Source organism: Urocitellus parryii (assembly GCF_045843805.1).
Source record: "Urocitellus parryii isolate mUroPar1 chromosome 13 unlocalized genomic scaffold, mUroPar1.hap1 SUPER_13_unloc_12, whole genome shotgun sequence".
NCBI lineage: Eukaryota > Metazoa > Chordata > Mammalia > Rodentia > Sciuridae > Urocitellus > Urocitellus parryii.
In genome coordinates this window covers 350,670-358,567 of record NW_027551764.1, presented here as the reverse complement: position 1 = coordinate 358,567, position 7,898 = coordinate 350,670, and the positions used below count along the sequence as shown (strand labels likewise).

Here is a 7,898-nt window from a genome sequence, read left to right as displayed (position 1 = left end):
AATTCCTCTGAATTCAGTGAAAAAAGACAGTCTTTTCAAGAAATGGTGCTGGGAAAACTGGATATTTATGTGCAGAAGAATGAACTTGAACCCTTAGTTTATACCATAGGCAAAAATTAACTCAAAATAGACTAAAAACTTAAAATAATATTTAAAACAATAAAATTCAGAAAAAGACTTTGGGGAAAGCTCTATGACATTGAATTTGGCAATGATTATTTGACTTGACCACCAAAGGCATAGACAGCAGTGAAACTAGATAAATTAGACTTTGGCAACATTTAAAACTTTTGTGCATCAAAGCTTACTATATTGAGAGTGAAAAGACAACCCATGAGATGGAATAAAATATTTTCAAGTCATATATCTGAATGAGGATTAATATTGAGAATATTTAAGGATTTCCTACAACTTAACAATACAAAAACTCAATAAAAATAAAACAGCAAAGAACTTGAATAGACATTTCCCTGAAGAAGAGAAACAAATTACTAAAGAGCACATGAAAAGATGCTCCATATCATTACTCATTAGGGAAATTAAAATTAAAATACAATTAGATACCACTTTTTCTACCCATTAGTGTGGCAATTAACAAAATAGAGTAATAGTAAGAAAGAGGGAAAGAGACCACGTATTGGTGGCCTGGGTGAAAAGAAATTGGAAACCTCATGAGTTAGCAGATTCATGGTAAAAATGTAAAATTGTGCAGCCTGTGTGGAAACTAGTTTTATAGTTCCTCTAAAAGTTATATATAGAATTACCTTGCAATCCAGCAATTCTACTTTTAGGTATACACACAAAAGAATTAAAATTAAGGCACCCAAAAGGCATTTGTACAGTAATGTCCTTAGCAGAATTATGTGCAATAGACAAAAGGAGAAAATACCTAACCTCTACCAATAGATGAATGTGTAAACAAAAGATAGTGTGTGTGTGTGTGTGTGTGTGTGTATTTTCTTATAAAGGAATGAAATTATTATACATGCTATAACAGATTAACCTTGAAAATACTATGCTAAATGAAATAAGTCAAACAAAAAAGAACAAATACTATGTGATTCCACTTATAGCCAAGTTCAATATAGGTCAATAGCCAAGTTCACAGAGAGAATGAAGAAGGGTGATTTCCAAGGGCTAGGGGAGGAGTGTGGAGTTTTGGTTTGGAATGACAGAAATGGTCTGGTAATAGACATTGGTGATGGTGGTGCAATATTGTGATCGTGCTTAATGCCACTGAATTGTACACTTAACATGATTTAAATGGTCAATTTTATCATATATACTTAATCACAATTAAAAACATTAGGAACAAGTTTATAGAATTTAAACATTTATAGAATCATGATTTAAGTGCTAAAGTTGCTATTTTCTAGCAAAAAATAAACAGAATCACAATCACTAAGAGTTGAAAGGAATAAATGAGATCTTCTGTGTCAGTCACCGAACCTTGAAATGTTATTTTATTTTAATAAAATTAAGAGAGCTCATGAATCTTACAAATTCAGTTGCACTCAGGGATTGTTAATTTGCAAATGTCGGGGAATAGCAACCCATTTGGAACAGCTGTACAATGTTTCTTGAAATTATATTTGTTTAGAAGAACATACTGATTTTACTTGGAATGTCTTTTAAGCACCAACGAAAAGCAAAAACTTCCAAGGTGCTTTAATTTTTACTACATATAAGATTGTAGAGACATCAATACATCAATAAACCATGTTATCAAAGAATATTAGTACTGCTGGAATAAATTATAGGTGGCAAATTCCTTCATTCCAAATAACAGACAGACCCACCAAGTCAAATCTACCTTCTTTTTCCAGGCTGGCCACCTGAGATGCCCCTCTTGATCTGTCATCTCTTCTCTGCTTTCACTACCCATACTGCATTGAGATTTTCCTCTCAAAAATTGGAAAAAAAATTCTACCTCCTCAACTTCCCTCTTCCTATCTGGCTTTACTGAGCAAGCCAAACAATGTTTGTCTTCAGATACCAATCAAAATCCATGAAAGAAAAAGGGACAACAAAATTCACACATGTCAAGGATGTTTTAAAACATACTCAAACAATTTGACTTTGATATGGTGCTGTGGCAAATGCCCTTTACCTCAATCTTTGTGTCCCATTACTGTCTATAAATAACCTCTTAGGGATACTTTCAGGAAAGAATGTGATATGTGCACATGCACGCATGCAAGCCTTCCAATAGTGTTCCTGACTCCAAGGAAGGCATTGACATATTGGTGAATGGGTCTTACAAGCAGTGGAAATGGGCAATTGCCATCTTTGCAGCCACAGTTCCCTATTCTTCTTTCAGAAGAAATGCCTGTCCCACATTCAGCCCATGTGCCACAGGCGAGGCTGAGTTCTCCACAGAGGCAGGGGAGAAACATGTGACCTACCCTGAGCCCATCATTACTTTTCATTGCTCCTGTGCCAGAGATTTAGTAATGGTGCCTGGGAGTCTCATACAGAATCCCTAACTTTCTCAGGAAGGAATAGTGGGATTTTTCAGTGGCCCACTTTGTGTTTACACCTGTTCCTGGTGATGGAGTAGTGTCTTATGATTCTATCAGCTTTCAGAGGGTCTACTTGATTTAGGACTCACCCAATAATGCAGTACTAAATTGAGACTAATTTGCTGTTAACAGTTCACACTCACAATACCAGACCTTAAATTATATTACAGAGCTATAGTAAGAAAAACAGCATGATGTTGGCACCAAACTGGTATGAAGACCAATAGTATAGAAAGACAGACACAAAAAGAAACACATATAAATACAGTTATCTCATATTAGATAAAGGCACCATAAATATACATTGGAGAAAAGATAGTCCTCTTCAACAAATGGTTTTGGCAAAATTGGAAATCAATATGTAACAAAAAGAAATTAAACCCCTATCTCTCACCCTGCACAAAACTCAAAGTGTATCAAGGACCTAGGCATTAGACCAGAGACCCTGTGCCTACTAGAAAAAAAAAGTAGAACCAACACCCCATCATGTCAGCTAAGCATGCTTAAAGCACAAGAAGTAAAATAAAGAACCAACAAATGGGATGGTATCAAATTAAAAATCTTCACAGCAAAGGAAGCAATCATGAACATGAAAAGAAAGCCTATAGCTTCCCCTCAGGTATATAAAGAACTTAAAAAACTTAACAACCCCAAACCAAATAATCCAATCAATAAATGGACAAAAGAACTGACAGACACTTCACAGAAGAGGAGTAGGGGGCAGGCTTCTTAATCATCTAAAGGTTGTCCTGATCACAAAAGGTTGGATGAGGACAACTAATGACTATGGGGACCTGCACAAAGAGCAAGACCTGTCCTTGAGCAGCAAGACAAATTTACAGACAATCTAAGAATAAACACAAATTATTCTGTCTACTGTACTATTTCCTTCCCTCAATTTCTCTAAAGCTAAATAGTTTATAAAGCATTCTATATGCATTGTCTCATTTAATTTCCTTGATGACCAGTGGTCTGTTCTATTGCCTCATTCTTTAGATAAAAAATGTGGGACAAAGGAGTTTAAACAACTCTCCCAAGTTCACTCTGATGACTGGTGATCAAGTCTGGATAAGGGATAAGAGCAGTTCTTCAAACTACATCATGACATGAATGTGTAGTCCATTTTATAATAAAATTTCCATCCTTTGACTATTCACCTAGATTCCACTGAAATTTTCTTTCTAGTAAACAAGAATTTAATAAGAGGACAAAAGTCCCCGAATATTGTGTTTCTAAATAAAAACATGGGGTTTGAGATTCAATGTGAAGAAGAAAAAGAAGTCTCTCCATAAGGCTATTGCTAATGTATTTCATAGAGCAAGGTGGGATCAATTATAACATAATGTTTTAGTTAATAATTTCTCAAAGTTTCATCCTCTGGAAAAAAAATCTAGTAGAGAATTTTTTGATAGGTTATTATGGATTCTAAAATAGTTCTTGGATAGCAATCAATAATTAAGGAAAGAATAAGTTCACTGTGTCCTCCATTTTTGGCCAGCTTAATGACCATTTAAAAAAATATATGTATATTTATTTTTTAGTTGTAGTTGGACACAATTCTTTTATTTTATTTATTTATTTATTTTTATGTGTTGCTGAGGATGGAACTGAGGGCCTCGCACCTGCTAGGCAGGTGCTTTACTGCTGAGCCACCACCCCAGCTCCTTAATGACCATTTTTGGAGGATGAGTTTATACTTCTTTCATAATTTCATTGGTTGTCTGGACTCTTCTTGTGACTGTAGAAAGGATGCTCAGGGAGCTTGTAGAGAATTTTTTTAAAAGAATTTGTCCTAAGGTAAGCATCTGCTCAAATAAATCTAGAAGCTAGCTGGATAGAAAACCAGCATCTCAGAATCAAATGTTCACCTGCTAGTGTGTTCTTAACACCGAATCCTGGGATCATGGCATTTTCTTCTTTGGGGAACATTGGCTCAATCATTTTCTTCTTTGGGGAACATTGGTACAGAGGAATAGTTCAAAGATGATGAGGCATGAACCAGGAGCATGTGGCTCTTCAAGCTTAAGAGTATCACCCTGTGCTGATTGGGCTGTGATTACCATGTGGGGCGATGGCTCCTGAGCAGGAAGAGGGCCCAGCATTGCCCCCATTGCCATCAAATACTCAGCATTGCAATCAAAAGTCTTAATTTTTCTGCCAAATCACTTGGTTTTTAATGTTGGACGTTTGTTTAATGTTGGCTCAGTTTTTAAAAAGTATTATTAACAAAAACAAAACACATTTCCAGGGCACCTGTCCACCAACCCCCCAACATCTCTGATCATAACATCACCATCTTTTATTCCTGCTGCTGCCCCAACAGCTCACACTACATCAATGATTCTTATGCTGGTACTTCCACTGTCAAAAGCAGAACTATATCTGCTATTGAGTGATGCCAGGTGGCCCATGATGACCACCCCACCACCTATCCCAATCTCACCCTAGCAGAGTAGTTGGCCTTAAATAAACTATGCAGGAAAGAAAGCAGCTGAAGAACACCACACTCTCAGGTATTTTTTAGGCCAACTATCTAAAATTTATGGGATAAAAATAAGTGTCAGGAGTATTTAATCCAAATTTTGCAGAATTAGCAATAGGGAAGACAATTTTCAGTTAAGTATTGATATAAAATACCCAGTTTACTGAATACCAGACCTATTTTTTTCCATTTCTATTTTCCATTTCCATATTCCTTTTAATCTTGTTCAATATCTATGACCAGTTAAATAAGACTAATTGATATTTATGCTTATATTGTATATTTATCAAGAATCCCATTGACAAATACTGTTGAATTATCTTTGAGTGGATATTTTAATACCTTTAAACCACTTTCTAGGCATTTTCATTGTTGCCTCATGAGGAAAGCAGGACAAAAATTATTCATTCAATTAATGCATTATTTCTGAATGCCAGAAATGCACTTGACACTGGCAAGACTTTATACTACAGAAACTGTCTGGACATGGGGTAAAGTTTTTGAATGCTTGGGTGGAGGAGGGGATGATTCACAAATCCCTGTCTTTTTCCTGGTTCTGGGGCAAACTCTAGTTTCCATTTGGGAGAAGGGAATAAAGATGGAGGAGTACTGGTTACTTAACACATCACAAAAGTGGGGGACTTCAAAAAACCAAATGGGAGTTCTCAGAATGGGGACTACTAAGGCTGCTCACTGTGAAGCTGGCCTGAGAGGGGATGTGGGCATTCCAAGGGGAAGACCAAGCGAATATATTCAGGGAAGTGAATGTCAAAGACATGTTTAGAAAAAAGGGCTGAGGTTTATGAGGCCAGAATTTGGACTTGCTCAGAAATTTGGGCTTCCTTTTGTAAACAGTGGTACCTTATGGAATGCTCTCAGAAGGAGAATGTTTCAGTAAGAAATGCTTTAGAAATATTTAAGTGGTAGCTGTGAAAATGAGATCATGAAGTAGCTAATGAAGGCTCAGGTGGCATAAAGAAAAGGCCTGATGTACAATGTAAAATTGGATGGAAGAAGAGATGATGTGATGTCAGAATTTGGTCCATCAAGTCTGAATTTTTTTGATAAGGTGACTGCATGGCCTGAGTCCTGGTCAAGGCCTAGGGTGCATCAATTATAGTGCAGCTTTGTAGCCATGAGCCCAAGAAGTAGTTTGTATGATTTATTGGTAACAGTGGCATTGATAATTGGCACCTAGGCTTGGTGAGACACCTCCCCCAAAAGAGCTCTGTCTTTGGGAATAGAAATGTAGTAAGAATGCACATGTGTGAACAATGTTCAACATATGCATGGGACACCCTGCTCTGAGGTATCTTATCTATACATCAGGAGCCTTGTTGTGAGATATCTTATGCACACATTAGTGGACTGTTCATTGGAGACTGGGCCTGGTCTCAGGACTCCTTACTAAGAAGTGGCCTTTGTCTGTCATACATCTTTTTTTTTTAAAGAGAGAGGAGAGAGAGAGAGAGAGAGAGAGAGAATTTTTAATATTTATTGTTTTAGTTCTCGGCGGACACAACATCTTTGTTGGTATGTGGTGCTGAGGATCGAACCCGGGCCGCACGCATGCCAGGCGAGCGCGCTACCGCTGAGCCACATCTCCAGCCCTCTGTCATACATCTTTAACATTGCTCCTGTAGTGCATCCTTTTGCTGCAATAAAGTGTAGATTTTTTTTTTCTTTTGATGATACTGGGGATTGAACCCAGGGCCTTGTGCATGTGAGGCAAGCACTTTACCAACTGAGCTATATCCCCAGCCCTAAGTGTGGATTTTTAAGTGTAGTCTTTGTGGGTCTCGTCACCCTGTTAGACCAGGACGCAAGAAAAGATCACTGACTCCAATTAAAATCAAATTAAAGCAAGCTTATTATTTCGACCGGCCGGGCTGCCTTGCCCATCAAAATCGTGGGAGCCAAGGACAGGGGCGAGGCTTCTTTTCGGCCCAGTTTTATAGCCCAAAAAGTTACACAAAGGGGGGTTACAGATAACAACACTCTGAGGAGCATAACACAAGTTTACATTTTTGCTGGCCCCGGCATCAGAATTTATGGAGATCTTGGAGACTCAGAGAGGGTCGTTATCTGGCCAGGGAAGACCAGAATTTATGAGGTGTCACTAAGGTTCAGGAAAGGGTTGTTATCTAGTCAGGGAAAACCGGACATGGGTGAGTTCAGGGCATGGGCAGGCATTCCAAGTAGGTTCAGAATTTGCAGTAATTTATAGTAAAGCCGAAATTATCTTTTCTTGGTTTTGTGGCGAGATGCCCAATTTTAAGAAAAGATCAGGTTGGGTCTATCAACTCTTCCTAAAGTCCAAGTTCAGTTCTTTAACAGTTAAGCCTTGTCTGCTTGTCACTATTAGTGCAAGTAGCAGATGGAAAGATGTTTGAAGAATTGTGTTGGGATGTGATCGGTGAAGTGAGAGGAAAGGGTATGGAGTGACTCCTTCATTCCTGGCAGATGTGGTAGAAGAATAATTTGTATGTTGGAATAACACAACTTGTTAGGACACAAGTATGGATTGCTTAGAGCTGCCTATGAATTCCTAGCCAGAGATGTGTAAGAAGCAATTTCTAACTCACTCCTGTTTCAGTGTCATCTACAGCATTTGGGGGAGGCTGAGTGGAGTTTCAAACTTTGGAGAAAAATCAACAAGGTGTTCCATTCTACAACAATGTGCACAGGAGGGAAAACTTTCTAAGACATACCCTTCAGAGTCAAGGAAGTAATTTAATGAGTGCAGTTTGCCTACGGGGAACTGACATGAGTAAGAGACCCCATAAAAATGCTGATGAGCAATTCATAGTATTCAAGACAGTATGGTTAAAACTGATCAAACCTGCAAGCTACATTTAACCCTGGGTCACCATTTTGTATTGACTCCATGAAGC

At 37.9% G+C, this 7,898-nt stretch overlaps 1 non-coding gene across 1 annotated transcript; it reads right to left on the bottom strand.

Moving 5' to 3' along the window:
* Positions 1–6,690: 6,690 nt before the first annotated feature.
* On the bottom strand, positions 6,691–6,763 carry Trnav-cac (transfer RNA valine (anticodon CAC)). The gene has a single exon. It is a non-coding gene; the product is annotated as a tRNA-Val (tRNA).
* Between the last annotated feature and the right edge of the window lie 1,135 nt (positions 6,764–7,898).